Source organism: Podarcis liolepis (genome assembly GCF_965112155.1).
Source record: "Podarcis liolepis genome assembly, chromosome: 7".
Classification (NCBI taxonomy): domain Eukaryota; kingdom Metazoa; phylum Chordata; class Lepidosauria; order Squamata; family Lacertidae; genus Podarcis; species Podarcis liolepis.
In genome coordinates this window covers 62,738,690-62,754,800 of record NC_139561.1, presented here as the reverse complement: position 1 = coordinate 62,754,800, position 16,111 = coordinate 62,738,690, and positions in this window count along the sequence as shown.

Sequence of the window (16,111 nt, the reverse complement as noted above, 5' to 3'; positions counted from 1 at the left end):
AAACTTATTAAGTGTACTTGGTAAATTATGCAGAGACTTTGATGTGGGGAGGTTTTCTTTTGATCAGTACCTTGAAGGGTCACTCAATGAGGTAACCCATGCCAAAAGAACTGCTGAGATGAAGTCAGTGTATTGTTATGTAAATGATGTCAGACAGATAAAATCAGTGAAAGACATTCTGGCCAACATGAACACCAAAGCTGAACTAACTACTTCATTAAGAAAGTCATCACCCATTTCCATAACAATCAACAGAAGATGCTGGCTGCTTATCAAACTGTCATAAGGGACAATAGCCGCCTTTCAGAAATTGTCAGAATGATAATTGTGGAAGGGTAATTGTCCTGGTGGGCCCATTGCTGAAGGATGCACATGAATCCTGAGCAATCAGTGAATATTACTCTGAATGTGACTCCAGATCAAGCTGACCCCACATCCATACAAATGCAGTGCAGATCACCCCAGAATGAAGACAAAAACCAGAAGTGGAATCATCAAAAGGTCACAGCTAACGTCACAAACCATTCTATTTCCAGTTTATGTTCCTTTTACATGAGTGCTCTTATAAGTCTATTCCATCCTGTTTCACATTAATCCGCTTTAAAAAACAACAACCTCCAAACCTCCACCCAAAATACATTTAAATACTAGGGGTATGCAAAAAAATCAGATAAATCCCAAATCAAGAACTTAAACAGGGTTGCTGTAGAAAAGGCAGGTCCAGGGGGGTGTCCCTGGTCAATTGCCTTAGTGTTCCAAAACCAGAAAGAAAGAAAGAAAGAAAGAAAGAAAGAAAGAAAGAAAGAAAGAAAGAAAGAAAGAAAGAAAGAAAGCTGAACAACTTTGGCAAAACCTCTCCTTAAAAAAGCTCAAGAACTTTGGTCAATCCTCCCCTAAAGAAACTCAACAGCTCCTGGCAATGACAATGGGTGGATCACAGCCAGTCTTTTTATACTGTGAGTAGATTGCAGTCTCTTGGAAGTTGGACGTGTCTGCTGTAGACCAAATTGGCAATTGCTGAAGTCAATGGAGGAACGCCTCAATGTGTTCCCAAGCAAAGTGTGACCTCCAAAGTGCTTTGAGAAGCTTCAGAGAACCAGATTTATTTATTTATGCAAAACCTTTCTCCCAAAGCTTGCCATATAAGGAAAAATGCAAAGTTGAGGTGAAGGAGGAGGTGGAGCTTTTTTCTTTTGTGATGGATGGGTCTGATTTCTAGTTGGAGGGAATGATTTTACCAGGGCTCTGCACTCAAGGTGTTGAGAGAAGGATGTTGAAGCAACATATTACCTGGTGAACACAACTTTTCTCTGTACACTTTATTCACGCTGTGTGTTCATCTACCCATCTCTTATCAGAAGTCCCTCTATACCAGCTTTCTCTGTAAACTAAAATATACCAACTCTTTAGCTTGTTCTCATGGGGAAGATGCTCTGACCTTTTGATCATTTCCACAACCCAGGCATGAAGAACATTGTTCAGACCAATTCTCATCTGGGCAAGCTTTTGTGAGCCACACAGCAGTGATGGAAGCAAAGAATGGAATTTTAACTTTATATGTTATGGTAGTTTCTACAAAGACTCAGGGAATCTTCCCTATCCTCCATCCAGACAACTGGGAGACATTATGAGAGCTCAAGGATGTATTCAGGGCAGGCAAAGCACTCAAGGAGGTTGTAATGCAGACTGGTAAGGGATGCAGCCTTTGGAGAAGCCTGAGGGCCAGGCAGAGAGGACATTTGGCCTCTAGGTCCGAGGATGCTTGCTGTTGGTGTCACTCTTTCTAGATGCTTTTTACAAGCTCTGCAACAATCTTTTTGAGATGGAGTGAGCAGAACTGCATTCCAAATGCTGCCACACCCAGGGAAGACTGAAGAATCTGGTCATTGCAAACTCCTACATGAAATGGCTCGATTTGTATCTCTTGTGTTAATATGTCCAAACTTAGATTTCCATCGATTTTTGCACTTCTTCAGATGTTTTTATGCTAGTCTGGGCAGTTTGAACATATCAAATTGATGCCTATTTTGAGAGAAAATATACATTTATAATATGTTTTTTGAGAATATTTGTTTTTTAAAAAAATTAAATTCAGATTAACCTGGAAACAGAATGCAATAAAATGATGGTAAAAATATGCTAAAGTGGTACAGACCAGAAATATATAGATTTATATGTTCCTAGACACATTTTTTAAAATAATAATAATAATTAAATAAATAAATAAGCTGTCTATCCTAATACTCTCTAGTATAACAAGGAAAATCAATTCCATCTACTGGAACCCCAAGCTCACCCCCCCAATACCCCTTTTAAAAAGAAATTGACCACTGGGATTGCTTCCCTACCAGGTTCCTATCTAGAGTCATCATGTTATCTAGACATTGCAGGAGTTTCTTAGAATGTGGCATCCTCATCCTTGTTCACAAACTCAGGACCATTTTTGAGGTTCTGCGGTTGCTATAGCAACTCAGCATCACTATCAATTGCAATAGGTCAAAATGCTGGGTAGCATCAGAAATGTAATTTTCCTGCCGCCTCTCTCTCTCTCTTTCTCTCTTGTGACTGTTTCAAAGGTTTCAGTACAGTGACAGCAACATCTGAACAAATTCGCATGTGGGTGGGGGAGTGGGGAGAAGGGAGGAGACCTGGGCTGTGTTGCTGCTAAACATTATCGATCAAAAGCACAGTTTGTCTCTGCACCTACCTTCATTTTTCATCTGCCCCTAAAGATGTTAAACCAAAACAGGGAAGCAGAGCAGAGGATGGGGCCATGTTGCAGTGTGCGCAAGGAGATGTAGGCAGGATTGTTAAGGACAAGCTAAGTACTTTTTATTCTAGGGATCCTTCTCCACAACACAGTGAGTCATCCTCGAGGCCAAATATACCTTTCAGAGAAGGCAGAGTTGAGAAGAGCTTGTGCATTAAGGGGGCACATCTCAAAATGGCATATGTTAAACACAAACTGCTTGGCACATATTGTACTAGTTTGAATTAATTCTGATGGGTTGGTAAGGTGGCTGCTGTTCCCGCTTGTGGAAAGGGGCATTATTCAGTGAAGGGCCATGGCTCAGTGACACAACACACGCTTTGTGTGCATGAGGTCCCAGGTTGAACCCCAGCATCAGTTCCCAGCATGGCAGGGAAATGCCCCTGTCTGAGAATTCTAGTGAGTGCAGACCTCGGATGGCTAATCTGTGGTCCACCAAGTGTTGTTGGACTACAACTCCCATCACCCCTGACCATTGGCCATGCTGCCTGGGGCTGATGGGAGTTGCAGTCCAACAACAACTGGAGGACTATAAGTTCCAAGTCCTTTTATCCAGAGTGGATAAAACCTGCCAAGTTAGAGACAAATTGGTGCAGGATTTTCTGTGTGTTGGGCACTTTTAAAATTTGCTCTCTCTCTCTTTAAGTCTATTTCTTTTTTTATTTTTGAACAGGATTTGATAAAATTTGTAGGCACATCAGTTCCTTCTGAGGAAATGGATTCTGACAAATTTTAAAATGGTTTCAACATAGTGACAGCTGCTACAGTTTAGGGATAGTTAAAAAATGAATCTCTCCCCTAGTGTTCTGTGGAGAATTGTCATAAAAATTGCAGAGAGCTGCATCCTTCAGTAAGAAGGCTGACAAATTGCAGACAAGCAAGTCCAGGGGCTTTTGTACTAGGCACTTTTTAAGTTTATTTGGGTGTTAAGAACTAAAGGGGATGTGCCTTCTGGGTAAAATCATTCCCTCTGATTACAAGCTTGACCTGCGAGTCACCACAGAGTTCTCCCTCTGCCTCTCCCCATGCCAGTGTTTGCTCTCTGTTCTTCCACAGTCTCCAGGCTGAGTCCTGCATGGAGCTGTCCGTGGTGCAATTGAAGTCTTCCTTTGCCTTGCCCTGTTGAGACCATTACTCAGAATTGGTCACTGAACTCCTTGATGCTATAGTTAGGATATAATTGGAGTAAAGGAAATACATAAGCGGACAAATCATTTGTTGAGAAGGGGAAGAGGGTCAGATTGGGAAGGGCCTAAACCCACCAGAGATTCATTTCTCCTACAGTAAGAATTAAGTGCAAACCAACAAGCACTCTAATCTTAGGACCTCTTCTCACAATATTTTGTGTGGATTCTAGCTATCATCTCTCTATCTATCATCTATATCTATCTATCATCTATCATCTATCATCTATCATCTATCATCTATCATCTATCATCTATCATCTATCATCTATCATCTATCATCTATCTATCTATCTATCTATCTCTATCTATCATCTATCTATCTATCTATCTATCTATCTATCTATCTATCTATCTATCTATCATCTATCTATCTATCTATCTATCTATCTATCTATCATCTATCTATCTATCTATCTATCTATCTATCTATCATCTATCATCTATCATCTATCATCTCTATCATCTATCTATATCTATCTATCTATCTATCTATCTATCTATCTATCTATCTATCATCATCTATCTATCTATCTATCTATCTATCTATCTATCTATCTATCATCTATCATCTATCATCTATCATTTATCATCTCTCTCTCTCTCTCTCTAGCTATCATCTATCATCTATCCATCGGTCTACACAATCTTTATTAGTTTTTTAAAAACAATCCTTCGCTTAACAGAAAACCCTCTTGACACAACACAAGGTTATACTACTCCCAGGCCAGAATCCAGACTATGAAAAGAAAACTCAGAGCAACCCTCCCAAATCTGAATGCCTTAGGGCATGTATGGTTGTCCTTATTTATGTAAGCAATAAAGCAATATCAGCTGGCTGTAAAAGAATCTTCTCACAATATTTTGTACTTGGGTGCCGATTCCTAAGAACAAATGCCTGTACTGGATCCCACTTGGTCAACAGGCAGGCTCTTTTGCTAGAAGTGCCTTTTACCAACTGGAATTGGTACAACAGGTATGACCATTCTTGGACCATGGAAGCTTGATGACAGTAGTTTGTGAATTGGTTAGCAATTAGCTCTGTTTGTGGCTTCCTTTGCACCCGATCCAGAAGCTGCAGTTAGTGCAGGATGCTGCAGCACCACTGCTGAGAGAAGCGAGAGCTTGTCAGCATATAATACGTGTGCTCGGGGATCTGCACTGATGACTGATTTGCTACCAAGACAGGTTCAAGGTGTTACGTTTAGTATATAAAGTCCAGTTTACCTACAAGATTGCCTTACCCCATATACACCCACCCAACTGCTTCGATCTACAGAACTGAAATGCCATGTGATATCTGTTCTACATTTGATATCTCCAGTTGCTAGTCACAAACTGAAAAAAGGATGCATTATGTATTTTGTAGCCAACGGGGGTTACACAATTTTATTATATTTTTTAAGTAGTCAGTTAAACCTTGTGGGCATATCAATTAGCCACAGCCTTCTGAATTCAGGATGATGATCATAATGCACGAGAACTGGCATGACTGTACACTCATAATTTTTTTTTAAAGGTGGTTAGCATGAAAACCCCTGGAGCTACAAATCTGCAATTTGGGAAGATTTAATCCCTCTACAGAGGCTACCATGTCTCCAAATTTCATGTCCCTGGGCTAAAAGCAATAATGTTATGGCCATATTTTGTTTCTCAAAACAAGTCAATGGGATTTCTGAAGATTTGTCAAATCCGGATCTGGATCCAGATCAAGTCAGACTTGTTCAGGCCTAATCAGGTTTTACGAATTGGAGTCACAAATATGACCAGATGGCCTATACACAGCCATAGTAAATTGAGCTTGCTTTTGCTGGACTCAGTTCTAATTCACAAATCCTGCTATGTTTGTTACATATCCAGCAACATATCCTCTTCTTCCTCTTGTGGCCTGGTGGAGCTCTGGAGGCCTCAGCAGTCTCTTCTCTCTGTCTCTCTGTGCCTCTTTTTACTCCTTCCTTCCTTCCTTCCTTCCTTCCTTCCTTCCTTCCTTCCTTCCTTCCTTCCTTCCCCTCCTTCCCTCCCTCCCCTTCTCTCTGCCACTTGTTTTCCCAGGGTACCCATGGGTATGTGTGGTGGGGCAACAGACCTACAACAAAGGGTAAATATCTTCTCCAGTTTGGGTTACAATCAAAGCCAGAGGATAACTATCAAATATTGAAGATTGCCCCATAATGCATTTGAAGTTCTCTTCCAAGCCAGGGAATAAGCAAACTTCATTAGCCTCACTAGTCACCATTGCATTACATTGCATCAGATCCACCACAACACACAACGGAGTCACTTTTGCATTAGTATATGGTCACTGTTGTATGTTGGGAGGGGATCTAATGCCAGATGACTGCTTGTCTAAAACCAAGTGGCCCTTCAGGCATTGATGACAACAAGTCCCATCATCCATGACCATTGGCTATGCTGGCTGAGCCTCGTGGGAGATGACATCCCACAACAACTGCTGGGCCACAGGTTGTGCAACCTTTGGTCTAAGTCACTAGTCCATAAGGAATTGCTCTTGACATACAAAGGGCTCTTGACCTTCAAGGGCTTCCAGTTGGAGGCCTAGATACCCAAGTCCTCTAGACCTCTGTTGCTAGCTGTGTACTTCCTATGGCATTTTTTTTAATTCATCCCTCTCTCTCAAAAAGAGATATAGCTTCACAGCCTCCAGCACAGCATGACTCCATCAGACCAGAGCATTCATGAGCAACTTGGTTGTTCAGTTTGTTTTGAAACACATGTTCCCCAGGCCTCCTTAGGCTTCCTTTAACCCAGCAGGGTCAAGATGCTCCAGTTCTCTTTGGTGCAGTGGGAAGGCTTAAGCAATAAAAGCAAATCAATACACAGGATGAAGATACAAAGTGCCCCGGTGCAGCTCAGAGTTGTGTCTGACACGCGTCATTCACAGGCAGAGAGGGAGGACTGGAGGGAAGAGTCAAGCAGCCGGGCCTCGGTGAGAGAAGATCTCACAGCTTCCTTACACACACATACACACACACTCCTTCGTTGCTCACAACAGCTGTCAGAAGCATAAAGCCGTTTGATTTAAAATCAATTGCCCAGTCAAGACATACCCTTTCTGCTAGAGTGAAATATAACATTCAAAACGCAGAAGTGAAGGCAAAGGAGGCAAGGGAGCTTTTCTTTTTCATTGCTGAGAGCTCCTGCGGTTTGTGAAATGAGTGTAAAACCTCCCAGTTAATCTGATCATGCAAGTTGGGGTCAGCTTCAGCAAACAGAGTTCAGAAGAGTGCCAGAGTTCAAGCAAACAGATGATAATGATGTACAGCAGACTTTGCAAAATGGACCCGTTTTGCTTATTTGGAATCATAGGAACCAACTCCTAGTGGCCGAGGTCCCTTCAGCCCCCCAATAAAACATTTGAGGGGGCCAGGCTCCCCCCAAGTTGATGTGCATTGCCATTCAAATGGTGTGTTTACACCTCATCAAGTGACTGATTAAGCAGGGTGGTGCAGGGCTTACCTGCTCCCCTCCAATATTTTATTCAAATTGGCACCTCTGTTTGAGAGCCAGTGTGGTGTAGTGGTTAAGAGTGGTAGACTCGCAATCTGGTGAACCGGGTTTGCGTCTCCACTCCTCCACATGCAGCTGCTGGGTGACCTTGGGCCAGTCACACTTCTCTGAAGTCTCTCAGCCTCACTCACCTCACAGAGTGTTTGTTGTGGGGGAGGAAGGGAAAGGAGAATGTTAGCCGCTTTGAGACTCCTTCGGGTAGTGATAAAGTGGGATATCAAATCCAAACTCTTCTTCTTCATCTTCTTGGAGGGGTGGCTTGTAGTAGGTGGGTAAAACTGGGGGTGAAACCAAAGGACTTTTTTGGGGGGGCAGAGCAAAAAATAAAAATTGGAGGTGAGTGTGTGGGGGCTTGGGCAGTTCTTGCTTCAAATATCTTTTAGATTTTTTTTTTAGAAAAGCCAGATTGAAACAGTAACGGCCCAGCTGAATTACCACATCCTCCAAGCTTTTCCCTGACCCATATTTTGCTCACAACATAAGGTAAGGCTGGAAGCCTGTGACTGGCCCATGGTCCCCACGTGACCCTCATGGCTGAACCCTGGTCTTCCAGGCCCTAGTCCAACACTCTAATCATGACACTCTAGCCAATATAATCAGAAGATCCCAGGTTCAAACTTTCACATCCCTAGTCTTAGAGATCACAGCCAGATAGGAGCTCCTCCTGAGTGCTGCTGCCAATCTGAGTAGATGATACTGACCCAGCAACTTCATACGTTTAGAAAAGAAAACTGCAAGCAAATCAATGGCCTGGTGATGCTGGAACTAATCAGCCTCTAAATCCCAAATACCCGTGTCTTTCATTTTACTATAACCTAGAGCACTGTGTGTATTGCTGCTGCCACAGTATACATAATAAGCTGTTGTAGAAATAATAGCATCAGTAACCCCAGGGAAAATTACCCCATATCAGATCATTTCACTTCCTAGGAATGAAGAGCCTGAGGTGCATGTTGGGTGGGGAGAATATTCCTGACAAGGTCAGCAAGGAAGAGAAAAGAATTGGCCACAATCAAATCAGGGAAACTTGTGAGCAGCAGAAACCCAATTAAGGGTGGTGAATTACTTCCAGACACTCTAGTTAAAAATGAAGCAACATCCCCCCCCCCCATATGTCATGGCATTGGCACTCTCTCCCACCTCTTCCAGGAACAAGGGCAGACCAAGACATTTTGCAAGGAGCATAGTATCCAAGGCTGGTCAACTAATTCACTTCGCTAAACCTTTATTAGGCATTACAAGTATAGGCCATCATAAAGCATCCATATATAAAATTTAAAAAATATATACAAATAAACAGGGCTGGTCAACTTACTTTGGCACCTTAGGTAGAAAATCCCACCACTGGCAATAAAAATACAACAATAATACATTAAGTCACCAACAATTTGCTGTCTTTTCATGACATCTCAAGTCTCTGCCAAAAATGGTAGGGCTAACCCCATCAAAGAGCAGGAGTCAACTTGTCTCCATCCCTTTGAAGAGGGAAGATATGGAAGTGTGCCAGGTTTACTGCTTCGTGCCCAGCATGTAACAGGAAATACCTGGTCTAGAAACAGGAACCATCCACTCTCTGTGTGGCTGCTCCCTGAGGTAAGCTACCAGTGAACGAGAATGTCTCATCTCCCATTATCTCTCTGTTAGAACTCCATTTTGTTTGTTAAAGCTCCATATTTGATATTAGAAATGCTGTTTAGCAATCCATGTATGAACTCTCAACCTACCCCTTCTAGTTAAAAAAAAAAAGGAGAGATTGTTTCAAGTACACCCTGTATTCTAATGTTAAACACACCCTGTATTCTAATGTGAAAGAATGAAAAGTTGAGAACATATGAAGGGCATTGGCTAGGCAGAACAGTATAATTGAATTTAAGTTAATGTAGAGAATGGATGTGTTAATCATTGATTATTAAGAATAGATGTTTGCAGACGTGCAAATAATAGAATAATTAATCCGAAATTAAATTAGACCTTGAAGGATGACAATGTGTGATCTCACATTATTATAATGAGAAAACTGTGGTTGGCTAGCCAAAAGAGCTACTGATGACTATGGGTTGTAATATCTATGGGAAAGTTGTAATCATTTGATGGGTTGTTTAGAAATCATGTGTGTAATCTGGAAGTGTACAAGAAACATTGCTTTGGATGTTTTTCTCAGCCTCCTCCTTATTTTTTAAGCTGTCCCTATGCAAATTTGTATTTCAGGAAAGGACTATCTTTCCACTTGGAGCCTGCATCCTTTTCTTTTGAGTTTCTGGGTGGGATATATTCAGTCTAGAATAAGGTTACCAGGCTTTTTTCAATGAATCCAGGAACACTTTTCAACTTTCTACTAAACAGATGGATTTTGTCAGGGGACTGATTTGTAAATCTGGTGACTGTCCTGGGAAATGGGGACGTCTGGTAACCTTAGTCTAGGAACCCCTTTTCAATTTCTCCAACACTACAACTGTGACTTGAGAGTATTGTCCTGGGCAGAATAGTGTTTGTGGGTTCTAGGACGGCTCCACCCAGCCAGGCAAGCCACTGGGTGCTTTTAGACACAACTTTGGAATCTTGCCTGCGAACCAAAGGTCTTCCTCAGCTCTGGTGTGTTTTGGTTTCCTTTATTGGCTTTGACTCTTGATCTGCTGGCTTGAGCCCTCAACTCTGACACACCCTGCTGGCACAACTCCTGCTTGCTATCTCTCAGCTCAACTTGAACTACAGCTGAGCCTGGCAGTGGGAAAGTGGTGTGGCCCTTTTTTGTCTGGTGTAGCTTACCTGGTTAACACAAGGATATGACCGAATCCACCCTTTCCCCCACTTCTAATTTGTTTTAACAGCTTTTCATGTTGGATTTTTATATTACTGTAATCTGTCCTGACACCTTATGGTGAAAGGGGGAGGGTAATGCTTGAAATCATCATCATCATCATCATCATCATCATCATCATCATCATCCTTCCCTTTCTGGAATTGACTGGAAAGGGGGGCAGTTTTGTTTTCTTTGCTTGACATTACAGATTAATTATTGGCTGTTTAATTGCATTAATTAAATAGGTCACAAATGAAGCATGTGCATGTGTTTGTTGCTTTTTTATTTATGCTTAGTTGTTTTCCTCCTTGTTTTGGTTTACTTTTGCAAAGTTGCATCCTCTTCTCTTCACTTTTAGGATACCTGGGATTTCATTACACTGAATTGTTGTTGTCCTTTGTTATTAATATAATATTAAGATTGTTTCCCTCTTCCCTCTCCTGGACTGGTACTTTCCCTCCACTCAGCCAGGCCTGCCTGTCCCATAAATGAGCTCCCAGGTGTGTTGATCATTGCCAGCCTAATTACCCACCTACCTAGAGGCATCTCTCTCACGTCACCAGGTTTTCAGACTGATTGCCCACAAAACACATGGGGAGGTAAGAGATTTCTGTTTTACCAATTCTGCAATGCTAACTCCTGCTCTTGCAGGAAAACCACCACACTTATCATTCTGACATTTGTCAGGCTTCCTCCCCTCAGAAGAAGCAACCGCATCTGCAAATTGCATCTATGTCTGGCAGAAAATAAAAAAGGTTTTTATTTAATTTTTTTGTAAAGTTCTCCACATGAAAACTCATGGAACGGCCTGCCTGCAATTTGGAATGTTCAACCACTCCATTGCCTGAAAATTTCATCTACTTCTGAAATAATAATAATAATAATAATAATAATAATAAGAAGAAGAAGAAGAAGAAGAAGAAGAAGAACATGAGTGAATACCCACCTCCTTGTATGCCACATTTCCAATCAAGATCAGGTACCCATCCAGTTGCTATAAATTAATGGAGAGGAAAAGAAGAGGAGGAAGAAGATGAAAAGGAAAAGACTGGTGTTAAGCACAATTTATTTTAAAAGTATTTAAAAGCCATTGTTTGACCTTTAGTGCATTATAATAGGAGCCCCCTTGACAGCAATGATGCTACTCCTGAAATACGGCAGCCACAGAGAGAAAGAACTAAAAGCCCTTTAAATGTGCTCATCATTTAAACTACGTAGTAATGGTCGGCTTTGTTTTCAGATCTAAAAAGTAATTTCTGAGACTGCTTCCTTGTGCCAGGAGTTCACATAAAATTGATCGGTGTCTCAGCCCAAGAAGCAACCTGGGTGTTAAAAATTCCAGAGATACAAAACAATCTGGTTATGAAATATTTTCTGGTTTGATTTTGAATCTCCTCTTTGGGTCTCATTAGTGTCCTTCGGAGGTCCAAAAGAATCATTTGACTGCAGAAGTGAGCCGGTTTGCGAGGGGTGCTGCTGCTGCTGCTTGCTCTCTTTCCAAATGTTTGCCGCATGCTGCGTACCCTTGGCTCCCTCGCCATGCAGAACATGCTGCTTCTATTTTTTTATCTGAAGGAATAAAAGGGCAATGGGAAACAGTGTTTTTCTCAGGGTAGTAACTGTCATTTTTGCAGTGCTGGACCAATAAAAGAAAGGGCCTTGAAGGGAGCCACAAGGGAGCTGGGAGGCCAAGCTCCCATCCATGCTTTGTTTGCAGGAGGCTGAAATCTTTAATGACACACCAAAATAGAAAGGGCAACCATAAAGAATATGGGGCTGGGGAACAGCGCATATCAATTGGGATAGTGAATTGAGGACTTCTTGGTTTGGGAAAATTGTAGGTAACAATGGTAGGGACCCGTGGTAGAACCAGGAGAAGCGAGAGAATGTTCTCAGCCCAAGGGCCATATTGATAACCTTCTAGGAGCTGCATGTGGTAGTGAGCATGGCCAGAAGCAAAAGTGAGTGGAGCAACAGATGTAGTTTTTCCCCTTTGTACAGTAGCCTACATACCCCTCTAAGCACACAAGCCATAGGTTTCTACAGACTCACACATTCTTCTTTCTCCACCTATTTAAGCCAGAGACATTATCAGAGTTTGACCTATTCCAGCCAGGCAATAACACTGAAAGAGTTACTAGAAACCTGGGCTCACCAAACCCAATGGGTTGGCAGGACATTCGGGGCAGAGAAAAGAAAGTATGTAATGCATCCTTGACTTAGGAAATTGACTTCCACAAAGAGTGCTGGTGGCACACTTAGATCATTTCGGAGGAGAAAGAGAGGCAAAAAGCTTAATGTTAGCTAAACAGAAGCTCTAGATCCTGGCCACATTCACACCATATATTGAAAGCACTTTGATACCATCATTACTCCCCCCCCAAAATTCTGTGAGGTAGTTTGCAAAGGGTGCTGAGAGTTGTTAAGAGGCCCCTATTCCCTCCGCAATCCCTGATTGATTTAACAATCAATCTCTCTTCTCAGGGGAATCTGTATGGTGTGGATGTGGCCCCAGAGCCATCTAATAAATTATCTTTGGGAATGCTTAGTGTGTGGGGAGGAATCCTATTTCACTCCATTGTGATGGTCCCTGAAGAAGACACACTTCCAAGAGAGTGGAAGCTTAGTATGCTGTGTGAGGCATTTTACAGGTGAATCCAACTCCCAGCTACCTGCTAGCTCTTTTCCTTGTTGCTTCACAGGAAGGAGTTTTTCTACTGCCCTTCTCCCAGAGTTTGTACCTCCAAACCGCTCAAGCCCCCCCCCCATTTCCTCCAGGGCTGGATGAGCCTCTCTGCCACTGTGAGGTCAATAGGCTACTGATGACTCTGCCTCTGGGGAAAAAAGTATTTGCTGCCAGACACTCTCTTTGCTCACCCACAGACTCATCATTCCTTGCTTCTCCTTCAGGACTGATGTGCCTTTTAGAGGCACCACAGCTCATGCTACACCACCTCCTGACCCCTGGCACCCTCTTTCTGCTTAACATCTAACCTGAGTTTGCCATGAGAGGCAGTAATGTGTTTTGTATATTGTAAGCTGTTTCAAATGCAATCACTTTGGTTGGAAAGCAGCACAGAAATTAAAGCCTAATCTAAGTCTAATCTGGGACCTAAGAACATGCCCACCTGCTACCTAGTTGCTACATTCTCCTGTCATTTAACCCGGCAGCTGCTCCGTCTTAAACACCATCTGATTGTTAACACAGCAGGCTCAGAGCAAGGCAGAAGACTGCAGCCATGTGTGAATAAAAGGTCTGTCAAAGAACAAAAGGAAAAACCTGTCCATTGCCTAGAGGAGATACACCGCAGTGTAAACAGAGATGACACATTAGGTCCATCTGGAACCTCAGACAGGAGCACACACATATGCACGTATTTATCTTTGGCTGTATAGCAACAAATTCTGCCAGTCCTGCACAATGCTGTTTTGTTGGTTATTGGTAGGAATGCTGCAAATATTTGCACCTGTCGAGCTACTTGTCAGTGTAGCTCAGTATTCCCTACATTGACTGGAAGACATTCTTCAGGGCTTCAGGAAGAAGTCTTTCCCAAACCTGGCTGGACATGCTGGGAATTGAACCCTAGGCCGTCTGCATGCAAATCTGATGCTCTACCACAGAGCTACATCTCTTTCTCCAACTGACGGTGTAAGCTCTGGCAACCTCATGCTTAGATGACAATGCACTTTACATGATATATGTAATTAATTAGGTAAATAAGGTAAGTTACATAATTATGCTGCAGCAGACAGTGAGATGAACAACATGGATTTTAGCAGAAACTGAACTGCAGTGGAATGGAAACAGTGCTGTATGAGACAACTACAGGGCAGAATGGGAAAACAATGCTGTCTTACAGCCCTACCATAAAGTATCCAGTGAAGTAGTGACATTCTTACAGAGGAGGGGGACAAAGTTCTCCACATTCCTAGGTTCCATCCAATCTTTAGTCCCCTCTTAACCTTTGGAGCCAACTCAAAAGTTCCTTGCCAAGCAATACATCTGAGGAATTTTGGGAGATGTCAAAAGAGTTTTGGCAAGCCTAGCAAAATCCCCCTGTTGTACTGTGTTGATTCTCAGATGCTGATTCAAAGCTGCCAGCCAATTCTTTACATGCCTGTCTTTACCATTTCATAATGAGCCACAGTGTCATGCCTTGCAGGAGTGCAGAAACAAGGAACGCCCTGGTATACCTGCATCAGCACAACCGGACACCTTCATCTGTCCCAGTTGTACAAAACATGTATTTCCCATATCGGTCTCTACAGCCACAGCAGACACTGTAACTCTCCAGTGGTTTGACTTCACACCCGAAGGCACACTCTACCACTGTCTCCCAAGACAGACAGATGGTAAACAGTGCTTTGTATGGAGAAGATCCCAGATCAAATCCCAGTATCTCCAGGTAGGGCTCGGATTGTTCTCCAGCCTGAAGCCACGGAGAATCTCTGCCAGTCAGTCCCAAACCTCCCCACCCCCTTCTGACCACTTGAAAATTACTTAGGATCTTGGCAGAGCACTGAAACTTTTTTATGCCTGTTGTTTAGCGATTGTAATGTGTTGTGCTACTATATCCTAAGTTTTTTTAAAAAAAGTTTACTACAATCAATAATTTTATGTGTATGTCATCTTTCCTAAGTTAAAACCATGTTCACAGCAGTTTACAACATGTAAAAAAACCCCTACAGTTACAATCATAACAGAAGTAGTCATAAACAATAAATAAAACATCAAAAAAACCACATTGAACAATTTCCACACAAATTTTAAGGAGATCTAAAATGAAAATACACTGGTGCCTTGCAAGACGAAATTAATCCGTTCCGCGAGTCTCTTCGTCTTGTGGTTTTTTCGTCTTGCGAAGCACGGCTATTAGCGGCTTAGCGGCTATTAACGGCTTAGCGGCTTAGCGGCTTTAAGAAAAAGGAAACAAACTCGCAAGAACTCTCAAGACGTTTCACCTTGCGAAGCAAGCCCATAGGGAAATTTGTCTTGCGGAACGACTCAAAAAACGGAAAACTCTTTCGTCTAGCGAGTTTTTCGTCTTGCAAGGCATTCGTCTTGCGGGGCACCACTGTACAACAAATTAATATCAATAACAGCAACAACACCCCCAAGAAGAAACGAAATCCCAAACAATTCCCAAGCCCAGGACCACTTGAATAAAGTTCACTAACCACTGGTGGTCTGCAAACCAAATTTTGGGAACCCTGGTCTAGAAAGTACTGAGTTAGATGGACCAATGGATTGATTCAGAATAAGACAACTTCCTATGCTTCTATATCTATGTAGATCTGTTGCACATTCTCTTCTGGCCTATATTGAAATGTTACCCTTTTTTTGCTTTTGTGAGATTCTTCCAGCTGGTGTTTTTGCAGAGGAGGAAATGTTGGAAGGAGGAGGGGGAGACCACAACAACCTTCAATCACACGATAAGTATTGCCAAATGGGATCATAACCTTTCCCAAAGAGCTATAAAGAAAACATCCAGCTATAATTTATTTACACACAACTAGGGTGAATATGAAATTGTGTATTAATCACCATACAGAGGAACAAAAACTGGAAGGAGGTAGCTCATTACTGTGAAGGAGATACAATTCCATTACTTTTCCAGGCGCTGCCCCCTGCCTTCTGAAAGTAAGGTAATGCTTTGTCATTGCAATCAAGAATGAGTTCCCTATGCAAGTGAGGCCACAGGAGGGAGAGGAAAATATTGTTGCTCAGCAAGACCTGATAGCCAGTCATCAACTTATTTTGCCCTTTGCACAGACAAGCTAAAATGTAATCCTATACATGCCTATTCATAAGCTCCACTGAGTTTGATA